The 23833-nt window shown below is 41.7% G+C and overlaps 1 protein-coding gene across 5 annotated transcripts in view; it reads right to left on the bottom strand.

Moving 5' to 3' along the window:
* Positions 1-23833, bottom strand: part of LOC121281135 (pterin-4-alpha-carbinolamine dehydratase 2-like) — a 60810-nt gene that overhangs the window by 23864 nt on the left and 13113 nt on the right. Inside the window, exon 1 of one of the 5 annotated variants that reach the window (XM_041193854.1) lies at positions 11772-11793. The exons of the other annotated variants lie outside the window; for them this stretch is intronic. The gene's annotated coding sequence lies outside the window, so the exon portion shown is untranslated. Of the gene's footprint in view, positions 1-11771; positions 11794-23833 lie in introns of those variants that run through there. 5 annotated transcript variants of the gene reach the window in all.

The raw sequence follows: 23833 nt of genomic DNA, 5'->3' as shown, positions 1-23833 counted from the left end.
GGAAATCCAAAACAAAAACAGAATTAGCTGGTGAGGTTTTCCAGGTAATTCTGTTTTTGTTTTGGCAATTTTAAAAAGTCTGACTGACAAGCTATAATAAATATTGTAACAAAGTAAGCGCTTTCAGGCTTCTACAGTTACCATAAACCAAAGCCATGTTAGAAAGCTAAAGGGAAGATGTCTGATTTACCTGAAATTTCCCTTCAAACTCCCAGGCCCGGATTTTCAATCGCTAGACAGGAATTGGGAGTAGGGACATCTCCTGAGGTCACGATCCCTCCTCCTGCCTGGCAGTGCCCGCCCACATTATTTTCACCATGGCTGTTAGGGGGCAGACTGGAGTTCGGGCCCCCACCTCCAGGAGCAGGCCTGAGTTGGAGAAAGAGGTGGGTGGATGCCGAGACGGATAAAAGGTTCACCCCTTCACTAGGATATCCACCACACTGGGGCTGATAAGTATGAGGCCCCCTACCCTAACCTTCACCACCCCCCCCCCCCCCACTCACCTATTCCCTCATGTCCCCTCATCCGGTATCCACTACGTATAGAATGAGTCCTATAATAACATTAGGAAGTCTTTCAGATGCTCATGAAACAAAGATGATAACTACTTCAAAAAAAAATTATCCTCTTAAACAGTCATAAAACTGTTCACGACAGAGGTTGATGACACAAGTCTGTTAGTAGGACTTGGAGCTTAGTCAAGCATTCATACTAGGATTCCATTGCACAGCTACATAAACAAAGCCTCCAGAGCAGAATATCTTTATTGTCATGTGTCATCCAATTAAAACACTGGTGACCACTGACAGTCAAATCTGAATATTAATATTGTTCAATACAGAAGAGCAACTTACCCATGGATAATGTACTCTAAAGCATCTGAACGCTAGCCACCTTCACAATGCTGTTCAATTTAATGGTCACTTGCCTTTTAAGAACAAAGCCTGATCATTAATCACTATTAAAACATATTTAACTTCTCATACAGCATTACATTATGACAAGTTTAGCTGTCAACACCTTTTGAGCTTACCTGTCAGAAGATTCACGACTCTAGATTAGCATTCACCCATGGTTCATGACTCCACTTGTGCCATGAACAACATCTCCTTCAGAACTTAGCCCAACTCCATCAAAATTGCAGGTCTGAAATGTCCAAACCAGCGATGAAGCCTGCAAGGTTGCCTTGCTACCTGTGCCTTTATCCCGTGCTGGCAACAGGAATTCTGCAATTGGATCCTACCACCATTTTTAAAGCCCACCCATCTCCATGCCAACATAGACAGAGGCATAAAAATCCAGCCCCTAGTCTCAATCAAGTGCATAGGCTGAGCAAAGGTTACTCATACTTTAACAGGTTTTCTGAAAACAGTGAAGACCTTCATGCAGATTTCCTAGCTTTGGGAATGAAGCATGATACAGGGAGAAAACATCTTACAAGAATTAAACTCTATAGTAATGTTTTGGGGGCAAAACAGATTACTACAGGTCCTCATGAAAACTTGATCTACATCAGCCCATTTATCCTAAGTAAAATACATGATTTGTCCAATTTGTGTTCTTTTCTCACATATCAGTAAACATGTTGACAAAAAAAGGCAACAAAAATTCCATCATGGCCTAGACAGGATCCCAGCAGATCCCCAGTGGGTCTCTAGATTGTGGAGCAGAAAATGGGGTGGAATCCCAGTGGAACAAAGTTCCATTCCATTTCCTTTGCGCTGCCACTTTCCGGTCGGGAAAAGGTGGGTTCATTTTCTGCCCCATCCAAACTGTGGGGTAAATTTTTAAACTGCCACCCAAGGGTAAAACTAGTAAGGCAGAGGTCCCAGTAGCAAAAACTGTCAAATTTAATTTCCATTGTCTGAGGGAATTCCCTGGGAATTTTACCCAGTTGCCCCTTATTAGGCGCCAATGGAACTCTCATCAACTGGAAGCTCGTGCCAATCCTGTCGAGACCTCCAAAAAAAATCCCAAATCTTAACCAAACTCAAGAAATCAAGACCAGAGATACAATTACTTTTAACCTGAAGGCAGAAAGGCTGGAGGTGAGGATTTTACTTTCTTCAGATCAGAAGACCTTGGAGCACCTCAGGCAAAGGTGACTGTGGACCGTTTCACCTTACAGGGGGGAAATAATGGAGATGCCATTCTTGAAGCATTCTTGCAGGTGCCAGTGACCCATTCAATAATACAAATGGCCACCTTCATGTAAATTGGAATGGAGTCCAAGCCTTGGTCCGCGGATCCATGAGGGTTCCTTTCCACCACACGTCTGCCAGCTGAGAAGGATTTCTGGAAATTCAGGCTCACTGCATTAATCATTTGTTAAGACTAATGCAAAAGTGAATTATTAGATAGGTTCCCTTTATAAGACAAGAGTTCATAGTTGAAGTACAACCCATATGATCCAGACAAGCACAGGTAGTGTTCTTCGGCCTGGTGTCAGCCAAGCACTGGAGGCTGTGCCATTGCACTTAGCTTTGCTCATTGTGTAACATGTTATGAAGCAAACCAGAACACTGCAGGATTAGCATTCTGGCCAAAGTGCATTCGCCAATAAAAGGTAGGCAGCCAGCAAAACTGCATCCCAACCCAAAATCTACCCTTTCTACAATTTGCACATTGGAAACATCCTCTCCAGCATTATTTCTAGCCCAGGAATATAAGGCCCACCAAAAATGTATGTGTTTGGAAAAAAAAATTGGTTTGTTGGGGGAGGCGGGGGCAGGTACCTCCCTCCATTTTCTACTCTCCTCACCAAAGGCACTGATTCGTATTAGGAAACAGTTCCACAGGTGCCAGCAGCCTTGATTGCCTCAATTAAGTGACCATTCTTGATGCAAAACCTTTAGCAGCCATCAGTCTGGGCCTGTGTTCAACTAACTTGCTCACACATGCACTTTCCAGTAAACAGGAAACCACTTAGGAGTCTGACCAGAGAATTGCAAGTGTTACAGTCTTGTTCAAAGCAAAAAAAAGTACATGGGTAATACCAGCAACTAGAGGCCAGCCAGTTTAACCTCCGTGTTGGGGAAGCTTTTAGAAATGGATATGCAGGACAAAATGGACAAGTGCAGATTAAAGAAAGCCAGCATAGATTTGTTAGAGGCAGACCATGTTTAACTAACTTGGTGTTTTTTTTGAGGCAGTAGGTTGTGGTTGACCTGACGCATATGGACTTCCAAAAGGCGTTTGATACCATACACACAATAAATTTGTCAGCAAAGTTGAAATCCATAGAATAAAAGAGGTAGTGTCAACATGGATAAAGAATTGGCTAAACAACAGGAGACAGATATAAGTGGTGAATGGCTGTTTATCAGAGAGGAGCAAGATTGCCTAGGGTCGCTACAATAACTACTGCTTTTCTTGATGTACATTAATAATTTGGATGTGTGTGTGTGTATATATAGTGCATAATTTCAAAACTTGGAAGTGTACAGAATATTGTGGAAGATGGTGATAGACTTCAAGAGGACTTAAAAAGGTTGGTGGAATGGGTAAACATGCAGCAGATGAAATTTACTGCAGAGAAGTGCAGTGATACATTTTGGGTAGGAAGAAAAGGAGAGAAAATATAAACAAAAGTGCACAATTTTAAAGGGGGTTCAAGGACACAGACTGGGGGTACGTGTGCACAAATCATTGAAGATGGCAACGCAGATTGGGAAAGTGGGTATGAAAGCACAAGGAATCCAGTGGTTGGATTACAAAAGCAAGGAATGATGAACCTTTATAAAACACCAAGTTCGACCACAACTGGAGTATTGTGTCCAATTCTGGGCACAACACTTCAGAAGGATATTTTTCTATTCATTCATGCAATATGAATATTGCTGGCATTGCCCATCCTTAATTGCCTGTGAGACGGTGTTGAGCCATGTAGACATCCCACTGTACTGTTAATAAGGAGGTCTTTCCAGGAATTTGACCTAGTGACAGAGAAGGAACACCGATATAGTTCCAAGTCAGGATGATGTGTGACTTCGAGGGAAACTTGCTGGTAGTGATGTTCCCACGTGGCTGTTGCCCTTGTCCTTCTTGGTGATAGAAGTCACAGATTTGAAAGGTGCTATCGAAGGAGCCTTGGCAAGTTGTTGCAGTGCATCTCGTATATGGTACACACTGTTGCCACTGTGGGTCAGTCTTGGAGGGAGTGAATGTTTAAGGTGGTGGATGGGATGCTGATTGGATGATGTCGAGCTTCAGTGCTGTTGAAACTGCACTCATCCTGCTAAGTGGAGAGTATTCCATCACACACCTGACTTGTGCCTTGTAGATGGTGAACAGGCTTTGAGGAGTCAGGAGACGAGTTACTCACGCAGAATTCCCAGCCTCTGACCTGCTTTTGTAACCACAATATTTGTTTGGCTTTATTATGGAGGATTCAGCGATAGTAATAGAATTGAATGTCAAGGGGAGACCATAAGACCATAAGACATGGGAGCAGAAATTAGGCCATTCGGATTAGATTCTCTCTTGTTGGAAATGATCAATGCCTGGCACTTGTGTGGCATGAATGTTACTTGTCGTTTATCATCCCAAGCCTGAGTGTTATCCAGGTCTTGCTGCATGCAGGCACAAACTGCTTCAGTATCTCAGGAGTTGAGAATGGTACTAAGCACTATGCAATCATCAGCAAACATCCTCATCTCTAACCTTATCTTGAAGGGAGGGTCATTGATGAAGCACCTGAAGATGGTTGGGCCAAGGACATTATGCAGAAGAATGCCTGCAATGAGTACAGAGATGGTTTCCTAGAATGGTACATGGAGCGATGGGAGAATCTGGGGTTGCTGTACTTGAGGAGATTTGATAGAAATGTTCAAAATCACGAGGGGTCTCAGAAGACTCATAAGATAGAGAGAAACTGTTCCAACTGGCAGAAGGGTTGAGAACCAGAGTACACAGATTTAAAGGTGATTGACAAAAGAACCAAAGGTGACATGAGAAAAAAATGTTTCCCGCAGTGAGTGGTTACAGTAAGCACTGCTTGAAAGGCTGGCAGATTCAATTCGTTTGAGGTTTTCAAAAGGAATTAGACAAGTACTCAGATGGAAAAAAATGCAATGTTATGGGGGAAAGGGCAGAGGTGCTCTTGCAGACAGCTGGAATGGACTCATTGGGCCAAATGGTGTCATTGTGTGTTGTAACCATTCTATAATTTGATTAATAGTTGCCCTAGTTAGAGTTACATTCCCATTATGCAGAGAAAAACAAAAGTCAGAAATAATTTTACACAGAAATTGCTGGAGCGAAGTTCACTTAAACCTTATTACAAGTTTGCACCTCAGAAAAAAGCTATGGTAACTCAGTGGAGATTTATAATTTATAAGGAAAAAGTATTATTAAAATGTTGTTTGCTCACCACCCATGAAACAACTCAATGATAAAAGAGCTAGATAGGTAATTAGTTTTACAAACTGCTTTAACAGATAAAACAACATTTGATATCATTCCATGTCAAGAACAGCTGTAACTTAATTCAACACAGTACGATACCAAAGAGTCCATGTGGAAAATGCATCCTAAAGTGCATATGGTGCAAACAGACAAGTGATGTCGTCTCAAGTTACCCCTGGAATGCATTTAATAATCTATTACCATAGTTGGAAATAGGTTTCATAGGTTTCAGCTAAACCACTCCTTACTGTATTGGTAAAATAATATATTTTTCCCTGGCTTGAGAATGCCTTTTTAAATTCCATGCTGCTAGTTTAAAAGTTTTTAAAAACCTGAAATATAAATCATCAATCAAATTTCTAAAAAACCATGCAGTGCGTGGTTGTAATCTATGTTTATGAATACCATTGAATATTGTATGATATGTCAGCATTGCACATTCATTTACGCCACTTCCAGTTAATGCAACACCTGGCAGCAATCGCAGGCTGAAATACAGCAACATGTCAGTATTACATGCTCCATTTTAAATTGAATGAATCAGCAAGCTATGTCTAATGGTGGACACTACTACAAACTCAATCAAGCTAAATTAGCTTGTAGAAATTGAGACAATGTTTAGAATTTTTCTTTTTATTTAAAAAAAGGCATGTTTGGATATTGACTACTTTATTAAAAAAAAAAGTTTCAGTCAGTTTGATTAAAACCAGCTGGACTACTTCCAGTCTAAAACAGCCTGTCTCTGCAGGTTTAATCTACTCTCCGCCATATTCTTACACATGATCTTGCTTTTTAAATGGCTTCTTCCAAGCATGTCCAAGTCACTGTTCTATCTTTCATTCCCAGCGTACCTGCATTTAACTATCTTGGCCTGATTTCAATATTGCCGACTCTGTCATATTCCATCTCTTGGCTTCTATCCCAGTAATTCACACTCTGTGATTGAGGTTCACCCATACAGATGGCGCTGTAACCTCAGAAGGGTATTTCAGTTGCAAAAATAGGCCTTGGGGACGCTAAGTGACTTCAGTATGCCAAGCTAAAGAGACCAAAGGGTAAAAGAATATGAGTGTTGGCTCCTGCTCGATTGCTTAATGACCTCTTGAAAGAAAAAGTGCACATATGTACAGCAAGACACAGATAAATCTCCACTCCTCCATCAGGTCCAAGCCAAACAAACATTCGGTCCCTAATCACTATCTTCATAAAGAAATAGCCTGGGAAATGTACTGGATAGATGAGGGCATCTACAGTGCAGTAGCCCAACATGTTCACATTTTACATTTTGTGGGGGGCAACAATTTAAAAATGTGAACTAATTTAGAAATGTCTGAGTTTTGGCAAAATCAATGCTAAAATGATATTTCATGTACTGTGCACAACCGAAAGCTTTCAAGGCAGATCTTTAAGATTGGAGTTAGTCTAAATAATGTCGATGAAGTTATAGCCAAAAAGGTCATTGTTGTGGGGCGGCCAAGTTGTACTATTAATGATGGAGTTGATCCGTAGACACTTCTTGGGTGGAAACATTAAGTTTATTTACAATATACTCAACAGCAACTATACGTGTGCTTTCAACTTTAACTTCAACTCCATCTCTGTACTGCCTGCTATTGGTTACTACAGATTATATGATTTTGCCTAACAAGCATTATTCTTAAAAGGTACAGTACACACAAAACTATAATTACTACATTCCTTCCTCTTTAACTCGGCTATGTATATTGTATTGACAAGCACATATTTTTCAAGACAACATAATATTTACACTATTATTAAGGAATTTACAAGTTCAGTCTTTCAGGTGGTTTGCAGCTCCACAATTTCAGATTCTATGTCAGAAACCTCCTTTTCTGGAATCGCCTGAACATTAGGTGCTTCAGTGGGCACTTGCAGTTCTGTATCCTCAACTCTTACAGGAACATCAGACATGTCAGTCCTGGGTTGAGTATCCTCAACAGGAAACACAGACACAGTCATGGTCACTGGTGGAACCAAATCTTGATGGTGAGTTGTCTCTCTCTTCCTTAAATGGTCCACACGTTTACAGATGATCTGGCCTTCCACCTCCACGTGGTAAGATAGAGGTCCAGTCACCGCACTTATTTCACCCAGTAACCACTTTGGTCCTTCTGAAATTTTTCACATATACCAGCTCTCCCATAGTAAATTTCTTCTCGCAACTATGCCAGTTTTGTCTAGTTTTCTGGCTTCCCAACTCCTTTCCCCCTTCCCCTCTAAATTCGGCATTATTAAACTCAATCTCACCATGAAACGGTGTTTCAACAATAACTCCGCAGGTGTGATACCTGTTGTGAGGGGTAGCCCTGTAATGAGAAAAGAAAGCATGCTAGCTTGGTTGCCAAAGAATCACCAGTTAGCATTTTCATGCCTGCCTTGAATGTTTGAACTGCCCTTATAGCCAGTCCATTTGAGGAAGGGTGGTATGGTACAGTTTCCATGAGCAATACTGTTGAGGCTGATAAAGCGTTGAAACTCAGCGCTTGTAAATGTCATGCCATTATTGGAAACGACTACTTCTGGTGGTCTGAGAGTAGCAAAACTGACGTAGATCCTCAATTGTAGCGCCCAACGTTGGTGACTTCACCTCATATATATCCAACCATTTTGAATGGGCAATGACAATGAGCAGAAACATTGTTCCCAGGAAAGGTCCAATATAGTCAATATGTAACCGCACCCAGGGTCTACCTGGGCACTCCCATGGGTGTAACGGAGCTGTCCCTGGCAACTCTTGCAGTTGCCAACATTGCACACAGTGCTTTATCAGACTCTCTATTTCGCCATCCATCCCAGGCCACCATAGATAACTGCATGCTATGGTCTTCATTCAGGAAATTTCTGGATGGACATTGTGTAGTTCAATTAAAAGTGGCACCCTTCCCTTTGGAGGAACTATCACTCGTGCTCCCCACAATAAGATGCCAGCCTGGCTGGTTATTTCATGTCTTCTGTTGAAGTACGGTTTCATTTTGTCAGATATGGGCTCCTGTGACCAACCATGTAGCACATGTCATACTTGAGATAGGACAGGGTCCCGACTTGTCAAGTCTCTGTTATGTTGAGCACATACTGGCGAGGAATCTAAGAAATTTAACAGTAAAACAAGTTCCTGTGGAACCGGGATGTGCTCATCATTTTCTTGTAAAGGCAAATGGCTAAGGGAATCAGTGTTTGCGATTTGATTGCCAGGCCTATGTACAAAAGCGTATTCATATGCTGCCAGAATTAAAGCCCATCGTTGTATTCTTGCTGAGGCTATGGGTGGCATAGCCTTATCCTCAATAAACAATCCCAGCAAATGTTTTGTGGTCTGAAACGATCGTAGAATGACGGCCGTGTACGTACTGGTGAAATTTCTTGACACCAAAGATGGACAGGCCTTCTTTTTCCATCTGCATCTATCCCTTTTCCACTGCAGTGAGCATTCTTGATAATCTGTTGGCCATTCTGTGCCATGGTCCATCCAATGAAAGTTCACTGCTCCCATTCCGTAGGGAGATGTGTCACGTCAACACCAATTCTTTCGTCTGGTTATAGTGCACTAATAGGTTGGACGAGTGCAACAATTATTTCCCCTTTATGAAAGCTTCATTCTGGGGCACCTCGTAAGGCCAATATTGGTTCCTTTTGAGTAGAGAATGCAGGGGGGCCAGCACCATAGACAAATTGGGTATAAAAACCACCCATAATAGCTGATCATTCCTAGAAACCATCTGAACTCTGAGGCGTTCTTTGGCGCAAGTGCCTCTCTTATGGCTCTCACTTTCTCAAGCGGAGGCCCTATTAGTATTTCTGTATCTTCTTAATGTGCTTTCTTCTTTCTAGCACAGACTTTAATCTCGGCCTTCTTTTTGACTTCACTATTGGCCAGACTTCTCTCAGATGCTAGTTCAACTTGTCTGAGCTCAATGGCTGAGTCTCCCAAAATTTCATTAACTGTCTGCTTCTTGGGAAATTCTGCAACTTTTGCTTCCAAAGCCTCTTTGGCTTCATTCAGCTGATTCTTCTGCTCTTTGCTAAACAGCTAGCTTCACTGAACTGGCACTGCCTTATCCAAACTCCTGGCTGTATCCAGCTATACACAACTCCCAGGGCTTCTTGGGGGTCCTCTTTGATCACCAAGGCTTCTCCTGAGCCCTCTTTGTGTTTATTCTGCTGTGCTTCCATTCTACTGTTTGAGACAGCCTTCATTTCTTCATGTTGCTGAATGGTTACGCATTCCTTTTGCATTTGATCTTGAAAGACAATGAACTGTTCTATTTCTTGTTGCCCTCCCTCTGGGGTCTCTTGTTGCCTTCACTTTGGGGTCTTTTCTAATTTTCTGTCCATAACCATTTTTCTTGTATTCACCACTTTAAATGTATTGCTGCTTTAAGAGTAGTCACTTCTTTTTTTTAAACTTGGGCTGTCTCTGCAGCTGTCAGCTTTTCTGTGCTGTTTCCCGCGCTTTGAGTTTTGGCGGGATCCCAGTGATCATGGACCTTCTCCTCTTAACTTTGTAAAACTTCATTCCTGTTCAGAAAAAAAACACCGCAGCAATTTCCTCTCCCTTTTCTGGGCAATTCTGCCGGGTTTTTCTCCTTTTTGCTCCACAGGTTCTTTTCATGTTGGACGTCCCTCACTTCGAGTCTAACTGGGCCGGTTTTTTTGTTTAAATTTTAAAACTGTAGCACCGCTTTCTGCTCTGATTGCTGCTCCTTCCCTTTAACTTACAAGCTGTGTGCCAGCCTCTCCAGCCCACTGAGCCTGTGGGGCTGCTGCCCACTCCACAGATTCTCTCCCTCTTCCAATGATTTGCTCACTCATCCTGTGGACTCTCGTTCAGGGCTCCTGCAACCCCAGTACTATTCTCTCAATGTCGGGAGTGCTCCAGGAGATTTCTCAGCCATTTGGATCAGGGCCCATTTCTTCTTTAACTGAAAGTGACTGCATACCTAGTGAGTATATCTTCCTTTATTTTTAACTAGATATCTTCTGTTTATCCTTATTGCCAGTTTGTTGCGGGGTGGCTGAGTTGTACTATTAATGATGGAGTTGATCCGCAGACACTTCTTAGGTGGAAACATTGAGTATATTAACAATATATTCAGCAGCAATTATACGTGTGCTTTCAATTTCAACTCCATCTCTGCACTGCCTGCTACAGGTTACTACAGATCATGTGATCTTGCCTAACAAATATTATTCCTAAAGGTACATTACACACTAAATAAAACCATAATTACTACAGTCATCTCGTTCCCTGCCTAGGATGGTGGCAACCAGAGTTTCTGCCACAGACCACAACTCTAAAATTAACATCATAGGTTAAAATCATTCCACTTCAAGAAAAAAATAAACAGTCCCTGTGGACATAAGCTGAGAAGAGCCATGTGTTGGGACATTAGGTACACAATATAAATTGAGGGACAACAGTTCATTAAAACTGAAGAGGGCATATAGTACAGTTATAAAAACTGAAGAGAACAAAAGGTGAAAGGGGGAAGGGGTGAGAGAGTGCCAGGTAGCCCATTCCCTCTCTGTGATTGGTAACCTGCAAGTTGTTTAATATATTTTATACCAGCTACGAGGTGAAGTTGAGACAAGCAAATAACTAACAAATGTGCACAAAAAATGGCAGGTGAAGTAATATTTTAGAAATGCACAGAAAGGTTAGAGAAAAGATGGGAAAGAAAGAGAAAAAGAGAAAATAGCAAATGCAGCAGGTGTTTTTTTTTTAAATCAGAAAATGCAAATGAAACACTGTGGATCCACCAGTCATCAAAAAAACAGGTCTACATCACAGGTTCAGACTCCATCAGTGCTACGATTTGTAAAGGATCTCCAATTCAAATGTCATATTGCCTCCCCTCCCTATACAATGGGCTGGAGAATGGAGCAACAGGACATAGATTTGTCCCCAAAATTTCCTATAAATGATCTCACAAGCAATTACCCACCATATAATATAATTTTTTATGGTTAATCTGCTTTGCTCGTGCAATCTAAAGCACCAATAATGAAATTGGCAATTTCAACAGTTCAAACAAAATGTCTTTAAATAACACTATGTCTAAATTTTACTTCTCTGTTATTTAGTGCAACTGTTCTCTTTTTTTAAATCTCCAGTTGAGAAGAATTTCAGATAAACATGTTACACATTTTTACATTATTTTTTGCAACAGTGTAACTTGAAGCTCCAAGTCAGCATAAAGCTGCTTTGACCTTAAGTGGAATTGACCATAAACAAGACAACTAACTTAAACCTCAGCTTCAAAAGGAGTATAACTTTGCTTTACCTAATTAAAATAGAAAAGAAAAGTTACAGTCCAGCAAAAAAGTAAAGAATTCTTGCCTACATTTCATATTTGGCCTGCGAGTTTCTACCAGAATCAGCCAAGAACTGTCAACAGACACTGAAACATCATTGCACTCGCCTACGCAATGCACTGAAAATATCTGTGCAGGGAGAGTAGTAAAGCGAAAGGTTAAAATGAGATTGCGACTTCAAAAAGAAACCTGACTGTATACTAGCATGTGCTGAAGCTCAGAATAGATTGTGTAACACACCATCAGCAAGGAGATAACAACAAAGGATTTTTTTTTAAAAAGTCAAACCTTTTTGAGTCCAACTGAGAATAGATAAAACACTGAGTCCTACATATAAAGGTTATCATATTTTTATTATTAGTCTGTATAATTTAACCAAACCTTAATTAAAATTAGTGAATTTATTTAGCTTGCCATGAGGGGTCAAATACCATTCATGTGGGTTACACCTGCAACCAATCATCACCCAGCCTTTGATAATTAACAAAAAATTCACTTACCAAGACCAAATTTGTCTAAAATGAGAGCTTCATGATTTGGTTTCCTATCGTAATGCAGCCATGCAGACCCTTTGAGCCATGAACGAGGCACAAAATGAAAATCTTTAAGGCTTACATAGTAATATTCCTTCTTTTCCTTACAGTTCTGAAGTGAGTAATTACAAAGGCGCTAATAGCCTCTGGTAACTTACCCAGGCAGTTGCTCAACTGAAGATGGATGGCAGACAATTCACTGATGCCCACGGAGATTAAGCAGAAGTTACTAAATAGCAATCAGGGTAATACTCTGGGTTAGGAAAAATATAAGTCAATTACAGCACCCTTCTGCTATCTCAAATGACTCACAGACAAATGAACAAAGATGATCCTTTCAACTTGAATGGTTCAGCATCACACCACACTGACACGTATTCCTTGCTTATTGATGGCTTTACCAGTTTGATCACTGCTGTTATGTTCTATTAGAAGAATAGCTTTGAAGATAGAGAGGATAGGAAGCACCTAATCCCATTAGCAGGCAGATCTATAACCAGCCAGCACAGATTTAACACAATTGGTAGAAGGATTAGAGGGAAGTTGAGGAGAAATGTTTTCACCCGAGTGTGTTGGGGGTCCAGAACTCTCTGCCTGATGGGGTAGTAGAGGCAGAAACCCTCACTGCATTTCAAACACATTTGGATATGCACTTAAAGCAATGCACAGGGCCACAGATCAAGAGCTGGATATTGGGATTAGGCTGGATAGTTCTTTTTCAGCCAGTACACACGATGGGCCAAATGGCCTCCCTCTATATTGTGAATTTTCTGTTTCTAACCAATTGACAAACTTTAACCAACCACTTCATTGTTCCCTGCATAGGAACCTATACAAGAACCATTTTGACTCCGAAAAGTAATACATTTTGCAACTGCTCCATCACCACACACGACCCTTGTCTGGGGAGGAAGGCGAGACTAGACCACATCCACCTCAACCTTCCCCATCAATTTCGGACTTAAAATCAATAAGCATGCTGAATCAGTTTGTGTGCAGAGTGCATTGCCAGTGACTCTTGAACTAATGCTGTTTATAGGACCCTGTAAATTGTATACTATGCTTACCTACGTAACAGTTACTACAGTTCAAAGCAATTAATTGATGTGAATCATTTTAGGATAACAATGTTAGGGTAATGAGGTAATATACAAATGCATGTTCTTCTTTGTCACATACACAGATGGAGACTAAACAAAAATGACAAGTGTTCGTGTTCTTTACATAGTACAAGAAAACCAATGCATTCCACAGATGTACAACCTCGGCTTTTATTCACTGGTACCGCCAACATATTGTAAGGGTTCTACTTCAGTGGCTAAAAGTATATTTACGATATTCACAGAAGTTTCCTGCAAGCCTCAGATATTTATTTCCGATCACAAAAACATGAAACAATTTGCCATGGGGAATAAAAATCCAAGAACACTAATCCTTTTGAAACTCCTATGCTTGCAAAATGCCCGACTCCCCCTTCCGACTGATGGCTTAACCAGTGATAGTGACGTGATTCCCTATGGAAGAACCAACAGGCAAAACTTTATCCTATCAAACTATCAGACCTGGTTCAGTTGGCAGCACTCTCACCCGTGGTCCGGGGTCCCAAGCACAAAAAAAGGCTGACATTCCAGTCCGCCAACTTTCACATGAGATGTTAAGCCACGGCCCCATCTGGCTGCTTTGGCAGATGTAAAATATTCCATGGCACTATTTTGAAGACGACCAGGAGAGTTGCCTCCAGTGTCCTGGCCAATATTTAGCCCTCAACAGGCACTATAAAAGAAAAACAGATTATCCGGACATCATATCGCTTTTAGTGGGAGTTTGCTGTGCGCAAATTGGCTGCCATGCTTCCTACATTACAACAGTGAATATAGTTCCAAAAGTACTTCATTAGCTGTAAAGCGCTCCAAGGCATCTAGTGATCATGAAAAGCATTATATAAATGCAAGTTTTTATTTTTTAAGTTATGCACATCAGTCAACATGACACTGAAGAAAACTCCTCAAGGGATAATAGAAGCTTGCTACCATTAGGAGTCGACTGTGAGAAAATTCTTCTTTGAAATAAAGTAACTCAAGCATGTCCTGAACCAATTCACAAATTACCTGCTCTTTTTCAAAGAAAATCAGTAGACTTTAATGAATGCTTGATGGTAAAACATAAGATGTATAACCAGACACACCTACATGCAGACCAACAGTAGATTATTGAAGTAATGTTATGGTTGTATATTATTCACTAGTGAAAGCATGTTAGCCCATTGAAATTTGAGTGGCAGAATAGGCAGTGTTGCAATCCCAGTAGAGGTTGATAAATTTTAAAGAGACACCTTAATTTCCAGTGACTGGAACTAAACTCTATTTTCATAGGCAAATTCTAGACTACATTTAACTTTTAAATCAACCAAAAATCCCCTTCCATGGTTATACTTTACTCTACCCCTTAAGTAGATAATTCATTCTTCAGGAACCAGTCCAAAGCTATTCTCTGCTCCTGATGGTTTGCTTCCTTTTCGTGTGGATTTCTTCTAACCCCTGAACTGACTTTCACATTGCAGGTTACCCAGGCAATTCCCCTTCTACCCAAGGCTAGTTAAAATTTTTCAGCCCCATTTAAATCCTTGTGCGCATGTCTCTTCAATCCAAGCACGAGCGTCCATCCGCATTTTACATGGTGAGCAACAGAGACTGGCTGCCTCTAATCTCTGCTCTCATCCTCTCAAATTCTTGCAGGCTGACCTGTTTCTTTCAGGTTCCATGACCTATCTCAGAAAACCCATACTATAAAAGCTTGCTATGGACTCTTCCCCTCTCAAGGCCCATCTCCATGGCAAGGTGAATCACATGGGTCTTACATCCAGGTAGAAATGCTAATTAGCTATCCTTTAGACCCCAACTCCATCTATCTTGAAATTGACAGTTTAAAGTATAACCATTTGTAAAATCTGACAATCTGAAAGTCTCTAAATCTCATAGGGAGGTTAACAGTCTACCCATAGCTCAGATATTTTTGCCATTGTCTACTGGTGTGAACATCTTGCATCTTCCCCCCTCTTAAATGATCTGGGCCCCCCTTTAACTTACAACCAAGCCATCCAAGTTTGTCGTCGGGCAAGATTCAGAGCAAGTCATGTGACCCCTTCATTCCTCCATTTCACCCTAAATTAGAGAGGCAGCGTAACAAACTTATAAACATTGCATTTGTAATAGCATAGAGATCGGTATCGTTCATTTAAAATTTAAGTCAGGCTGTAGTGTTATTAAAATTAGAAGTCCCAGGTAGCCAGAAAAATTTCACTGGATCCAAGAAATAGAGGAATGGCAGTAAGCCGTATAAAATTTACAAATCCCAACAACTCTGCATGAGGAACAAGGAAACAGCCAGACAGAAGGCAGGGGTGTGAGAGAGAAGTTGATGGAATTAACTTACTGGAATGTATACATTTGTGCAATTCAATTCATCTGATTCAGTGAATCAATTCCATCAAGATTAAAAGCTCATCCAACTAGGAACGTGGACAAGTTATGGCACAGAAGGAGGCCATTTGAACCATATCTTTGCCAGCCGAGAAAGCTACCCAGACTAATCTCATTTACCAGTTCTTGGTCCATAGCCCAAGGCCAGGGAGAGAAGCCATGGGCCCTGCTACTACTTCTGTTTCAGAGCCCCTAATTACCCTGACCCCACCTTTAACCCTCCCCCTCACATCCTCTCGGCGCCCAGAATTGGGAACCATAGTCACAGTGGGGTCGAACTGTTTTACATAGGTTTAGCAAAACTCCCTGAATTTTGTACTCTATGCCTCAATTTAGAAAGCCCATTGATAGCGTAGGTTTCAGTATGTTATATTTTACAACCATGGCTTCGTAAGACAATTACACACAACTTGGTTGTTCATATTATGCAACCAGCTCTGCTTCTTCGAACGAGGCCCCGCGCAATAGCCAGACAGCAACATCCAAAAGACTTGAACCTCACAAGCACCATAAACAACAATGCTATGCACAAATGAGAATATCTTGAACTAACAGTGACATATTCTATTGGCACATAACTCCTGGTTTTACTTCCAAGTTTAAAAATGGCAAAACCTTCCAGTAAATTATCAACCAATGTGAACAGAAAAATTACATTTTGCATCAAGTGATAAACATTTTCTCATTTTAAATTAAAACTAACCGTACTTACAAATGCTCAGCATGAAGCATATATTAGGAAAGCAAAAACTGCAGATGCTAGAAATCTCAAATATAAACAGCAAATGCTGGAAATACTCAGCAGGCCAGGCATCTTTGGAGAGAGAAATGGAATTATTGCTTTAGATCCACAATATGCACTAGTTCTGACAAAGATGCCACCAGGCATGCTGAGTTTTTCTGACACGTCCCATTTCTATTGGACCAAAAATAACCCCTTTTGCCAGTCTGCCAAAAAGCAAATCAGACTTCTTTTGAGCCACTCATTCCCCTTCAGCAAGAAACGCAGCAGCAGCAGCCTGAAATTTGGTTTGGCACAGCATTAAACATGAATTTCAAAGAAAAAGTTAAGGTATGAAGAAACTATACACATCTTGCTGAACCAAAGTCATCAGTAAGTTGATAGTTTTAAAAATTATTAAAGATGATCACTAAAAAGTGCCAAGCGACAGAGCAAACTAATAAAACCTTTTTTGCCTTTTCACTTAAGAAGCCGAGCTAGAAAGAGACAGACTGGGCCCCAAGACTTGGTCACCAAGGAAATGAAGGGAACTGGGCCGAGCCAAGAGTTGGGTTTAACTGACGCTGACCTTGCATTCACCTCTGGTGGTACAAACTCCAAGCTGGCCTCGGCAGGATTCATATGAAAGCAGGGGTTGGAATCAGGTTTTCTTTTAAGTGTGGGTTTTCTCCTCTCCCCCCAACTGGTGTGGATAGGTTGTCAGAGGGGAGGTGGAGAGTGTGCATGTGTTTCACTCCCAGTTTCAGGGATCTTACTCACGAGGGAGGACTGAGGTTGGAAGGGATTGTCCCCACCACTGGAATTATACCTCCTGTTGTTAAAGCCCCAACACCACAGCCCCAATGGGAGACAAAACCAGAAATACAGATTCCGCCCCCAAGACTTCAAGATCAGCGAATTAGGGAACAGTAGGGTGTGCCACCACACAGCCTCAGGCCAGGTCGCAGTGAAAATAAACTGGGGGATACAGAAACATAGCGCACAATCCGATATCCAAACAGCCATCAATTATTTTTTGGGAACCTGCCTCATTATATTGATGAGAGAGCGGAAAGGATTTTTCACAGGATTTGGCAATGCGGTGGTGCTCCATATTAACACCAAGAGCAGTGGAGGGTGTAGGGAAGGGCCTGGCACAGAGGCTAGGGCCCAGACAGCATTGAGGGAGGGGGGTCGGGAAGGACTGGAGAAATGAGGCACTGGGCATTTTACTTCTTGCAGAACCATAGGCATTGCCCTGCTTCTTGACATGTTCTTTCACATTTCTATCTTGAATAACAAGTAATTCCAAGAGCTTTCACTGTTTCTTTGAACTTTGAAGGCAACCTTTTGTGCCAGTTAATTGGTTTCAACAACTGCCCTTGTGCTCAGGCCTGCAAACTTGCATTTGTACTCTTTCATCCAAAACACTGGGCTGTTCTGTACAGTATTGAAATTCTACTCAGCTTCTCAGTAGCTAGGTCTATAGCCTTGGGCTTCCAGGCCTTTCCCTTGCATGCAAAATACCTGCTGTTGATTCTGTGCCAAATTAAATTGTCAAGAGACACCTAGTTGAAGAACTTGGTGAAACAGCCAGCACACAAGGATGATAGATTCAAGTAGGAAAAGCTCTCAGTGATCAGACTTCCAGATCTCAATTTAGCACCTTTTGCCTGATCTAACTGGAAAGCGCTTCAAGGCAGGCTCAAATTCCAATTGGGGCCAAATCTGGCAGCCTCAAGATGCCCGGGCCAGCTGCCGCATTCTTACCCGCTGTTACCCAACCCGCTATCTATTGCCATGGAAACTAGCTGGAGGGACAGAGCCTGAAGAAAGGGAGGCAAAGGGAGCCAGCTTTAAATCTCAAAATGGCCCAGGGCCCAGGAGTTGGTTCCAGCGAACTGAAGGTTTGAAATAGAGAATTCAAGCCTGAAAAAGAATCCATTGGCCTGCACTTCACAAGGGAAAGAGGAGGGGGATGAGGCAGATGTGAGGGGTACCTACTTTGAAATAACTGTCACCAACCTACTTGTGCTCCAGCCAGGTCTGAAGCTTAAGGGAGCAGCACTCCACAACAACCAGACCCAAACAAAAACCCACGAGATGAAAATGAAATCTGGTGCATCCTACTACTCAACCAATGATTGCTGTTGTTCAAAACATCAGCAATCTTTGGTCGATTAGCCTGTCAAATTGGGATTGGCTGCTTTGGACACTGGCCATCCAGATTGACAGGTTACTTGGCCAAGAGGCCCGAGCACCCTAGGAGCATGGGCTCCAGTGATTAGGACCACCTGCACGCCTGCTCTCCTGAGACCTGTCATAGCCCTCTAGGTTATAGCACTTCCAAGTATATATCCAAGTATTTTTAATGCAATGAATGTTTCTGTCTCTGCCACCCTTTCAGGCAGTGAGTGTGAGACCATTACCACCATCCAACTCCCCTCTTAATCCTTCTGCCAATTACTTTAAATCTGTGCCCCTGGGCTACTGGCCTCTCTGCTAAGAAAAATACGTCCTTTGTCTATCCAGGCCCCTCATAATTTTGTACGCTTCAGGTAGATCTCCCCTCTCAGCTTCCTATCTTCCAAAGAAAACAACCTTAGCCTATCAAAGTCTTTGGTTGCTTTCCACTCCTAGCAACATCCTTCCTTGCAAACCTCCTCTGTACCCTCTCTAGTGTGATAACATCCTTCTTGTAACGCGGTAACCAGGACTGTACACAGTTCGCTACCTCCAGCCACCTTACATGTTGGTGTGCTGCTGACTTCATTTTTTTCTGTATCAGGATTCATGCACTTTAGGCCCTGGTTATTCTGCTGGATGCAACTTTGCATCAGCTTCTCTTTTGTGAGATGCGATGTTAACAGCTGCCCAAGGCTTCCGAGTTTATAGAATACATCTGTATCAGTCTTCAGATACATGAAACTTACAGACTTAAATTCTGCTTACAAAGTGTTAGTGAAAAGTAATATGAGGCAGAAGCTTTAAAATAACTTCTATTAAATCTAATCATGCCTGTGATAAAGACATCGTGTTCCATTTTATTTAAACTTATAGCTTGCTTAAAAAGAAAATCAGTTACTTAGCAAAGCACATGAAACACAAGAATATATTTATTTAACCATCCTTTTTTCTTTCATATTAATAGATCATTTGGAGTTCCTAAAATATGAATGTCTATTAATATGACTGCCAAACTTTTGGTATACTTTTTTGGTTTGGTTGTGAGGAGACATATGATGCATAGCAAGTAACCCCAACTTTCTCCAATTCTCCCATCATCCTCCACTTTCCAACTGAAGACTTTAATGTTTTGCCATTAGACTATTTATTAGGTACAGAATACGGAGGTAAAGCCAAGTCGCATCTTCATTCCTGGTATAAAACATGGAGATTTGTCTCAAGTGCAAAAAAAATTTCTGTCGTACAGCTCCAGTTCTTTAGGACCAACATCCTGGATAGATCTTTCCACAATGTTGGAGAGGATATGCACTGCCATGAATAGTCCAGCTTCATTCAGTCTAGTGATCTCTGCTACTTTGGACAGCACAGAGTCCAGGAACAAGAAATAACTGATATCGCTCTATGTGACGTCGATAATTCGTGCCAAATTAGAAACATCATTACATATGCCACATGAAAACAGAATTAAAACTTTACTGAACTCAATTCACTCATGAAGTTCACAACTGGCAGAGACAGGAGACTTTGTACAATCTAATTTTATTTGAAGGTACAAACAATTCATGCAGTGTTACATAATGACATAATAAATAGGAGTAGGCCATTCGGCCACTTACGCCTGCCCCACCATTCAAGAAGACTATGGCTGATCTGCCCAGGCCTCAACTCCTCTTTCATGCCAGCTCCTCATAGCCCCCAACTCCCCAATATTTAAAAAATTTATCTGCCTCCTCTTTAAATAGTTTCAGTGAACTAGTCTCCACAACTCTCTGGGGTAGAGAATTCCAGACATTCGGGACCCTCGGAAAAGAAATTCCTTTGCATCTCAGTTTTAAATGAGTATCCCCTTATTCTGTAACCACGTCCCCTAGTTTGAGATCCCCCACGAGTGGGAAAATCTTCTCAACATCTACCCTGTCAAGCCCCCTCAGAATCTTGTACATTTCAATAAGATCATCCCTCTTTCTTCTAAACTCTGATGAATAAAGGCCTATCCTGTTTAGCCATTCATGATAAGTCAACCCCTTCATCCTAGTGAATCTCTTTTGAACTGCCTCCAATGCTAGAATATCCTTTCTTAAATACAGAGACCAAAACTCCAGGTGCAGCCTCACCAACACCCTGTACAGTTGTAACAAGTCTTCCCTATTTTTCAAACTAAAACACCCCAAGCAATACAGGCCAAAATTCCATTTGCCTTCTTAATTACATGCTGCACCTGCACTATAACTTTGTGTGTTTCATGCACAAGAATATCCAGATCCTTGTGCTGCACTTTTTTGGAGTCGCTCTCCATTTAAATAATAACGTATTTTGGTTCTTCCTACCCAAAGTGCATGATCTCTCACTTTCCTACATTAAACTCCATCCACCAGGTTTTTGCCCACTCGCTCAACCTATCTATATCGCCTTGCAGATTCCTTATGTCCTCATCACAACATGCCCTCCCACCTATTTTTGTATTGTCAGCAAATGTGAATACATTACACTCTGCTCCCTCCTCCAAGTCATTAATATAGATAGTAAATAATTGAGGCCCTAGAACTGATTCTTGTGGCAATTCACTAGTTACATCTTTCCAACATGAAAAAGACCCATTAATCCCGACTCTGTCTTGTGTGTGTTAACCAATCCTCAATCCATGCTAATGCATTACCCCCAGTACCGTGAACTCCTATCTTGTGCAATAACCTTTTACGTGGCACCTTTTTGAATGCCTTTGTGAAATCCAAATACACTACATCTGCCAGTTCCCCTTTATCAACTCTGCTTGTTATATCCTCAAAGAGCTCTAGCAAATTTGTCAAACATGATTTTCCTTTCACAAAACAATGTTGACTCTGTTTGATTGCATTAAGCTTTTCTAAATGTCCTGCTACATCTTCCTTAATAATGGACTCTAGCATTTTCCCAAATGACAGGTGTTAGGCTGACTGGCCTATAGTTTCCTGCTTTTTGTCTTCCTCCTTTCTTGAACAGGGGCGTCACATTAATGGTTTTCCAAATGGCTGGGACCCTCCCAGAATCCAGTGAGTTCTGGAATATCTCAGACAATGCCTCCACTATCTCTGCAGCACTTCCTTTAAAATCTTGGATGCAAGCCATCAGGTCCTGGTAATTTGCCTGCCTTTATTCCCATTAGTTTGTCAAATACTTTGTCCCTCGTCATAGAGACAGTTACAAGATCTTTCCTCCCATTAGCTTCTTGCTTATCTGGTATCTTTGGGATGTTTCTAGTGTCCTTCACCGTGAAGACCGATGCAAAATATTGGTTTAAATTATCTGCCATTTCCCTGTTCCCCATTATCAATTCTCCAATCGCATTCCCCAAGGGTCCCACGCTCACTTTAGCTACTCTCTTTTTATACGTCCACAGAAGCTCTGGCTGTTTGTTTTTATATTTCTTACCAATTTACATTCATAATCAATTTTCTCCCTCTTTATTAGTTTTTTCGTCATCCACTGCCATTTCCTAAAAAATTCCCAATCCTCTAGTTTTCGCCACTTTGTATGCCTTAATTTTTGATTGGATACTCTCCTTGGTGGTCAAGGTGGTCTTTGTTAACCACGGGTGGTTCATCCTTCTCACTAAGTCCTCATTTTTGACTGGGATAAACTTTTGCTGAGCATTATGAATTATCTGCTTAAATGTCTACCACTGCTCATCCACTGACCTTCCCTTAGTCTATTTTCCCAACCCGCTTTAGACAACTCTTTCTTCATGCCTCTGTAATTGCCCTTATTTAATTGAGGACACTGGTTTGAGACCAGGGTTGCTCGCCCTCAAACTGAATTTAAAATTCTATCATGTTGTGATCGCTATTCCCCCTAAAGGATCCTTAACTACGATATCTCTTATTAATCCCAGCTCATTACGCATTACTAGATCTAAAATAGCCTGTTCCAGGTAGGTTCTACAATGTATTGCTCTAAGAAACAATCCCTGATGCACTCTACAAATCAGTCTTCCACGTTACCCCTGTCAATCTGATTTGTCCAGTCAATATGCAGATTGAAATCACCAATGACAATTGTAGCGCCTTTCTTAAACGACTCCATTATTTCCTGATTTATACTTTGTCCCAAAGTGAGGAAATTCTTCAGGAGCCTATAATCTATTGCACCTATATCACTACTCACTACTGCACCGATACCTCCCTATATTAACAAAACTACCCCACCTCCTTTTCGCCTATACTTCCGAATGTCAAACACCCTTTAATATTGAGTTCCCAGTCTTAATCATCCTACAACCATGTCTCTGTAATAGCTATCGAGTCATATTCATTTATTTCTATTTGTGCCATCAATTCACCTATCTTGTTATAAATGCTGTGTGAACTCAGATAAAGAGCCTTAGGACAGGATATTGAGGTTGGCAAGGCGGGGTGGGGGGTGGGGAGGGGGGGGGGGGTGCGCCGCTCGACGACGCATAAAATAACGCGGGATGACGTCAGGCAAAACTCCTGACGTCACCCCACATCATTTCAATTTTAAGGTCGGCGGGGGCACAGCCGAATCAGCTGTGCGCCCGTCGACCTGTCAATGGCCAATTGAGGCCATTTAAAACTAATTCAACTAGTCAGTTAATGGGCCTGTCCTTCCAACCTTAACGTTGGCAGGTAGGCTGGGAGCCCTGGCGGGCTTCAGAAAAAGCATGAAACCTCATCCACGGGCGGGATGATGTTTCATGTAGGTTTTGAAAGATTTAATAAAAGTTTGAATAAAAGTGATGGACATGTCACATGAGGGGACACGTCAGGGAAATTCTATTTTTGTGCATTGACTAATTTGAATTTGGCGCCAATCTCCCTGAGGCAGCACTTAGCCTCAGGGAGATGAGTGCGCTCTTTCAAACGCATGCGCTAAAGAGCACATTCCTGGCTTAGGGAATCCTCCTCGCCCGCACAGGGAGAGCATAGCGCTTCCTGGCGGATATCACACTGGGTTGGACTTAATTCGCCCGTCCACATCAAATGGCAGTGCTCCCCCGATCAGAGGCATGCCTCCACGCACCCGCTCCTGAACTTCCCCCTCAACTGGGGGGGGGGAAGGGGGGGCGTCCCTTAACTTTTGACTTTTTACCATTATTACTCATTCTGATTCTATTTTCTGCTGCACTCTTCCACATATATTTTCTGCCCTTGCCTGTCACACTTTGATTATCATTC

This window comes from Carcharodon carcharias, chromosome 8 (assembly GCF_017639515.1).
Source record: "Carcharodon carcharias isolate sCarCar2 chromosome 8, sCarCar2.pri, whole genome shotgun sequence".
Taxonomy (NCBI): domain Eukaryota; kingdom Metazoa; phylum Chordata; class Chondrichthyes; order Lamniformes; family Lamnidae; genus Carcharodon; species Carcharodon carcharias.
This window is presented reverse-complemented; position numbering and strand designations above follow the sequence as displayed.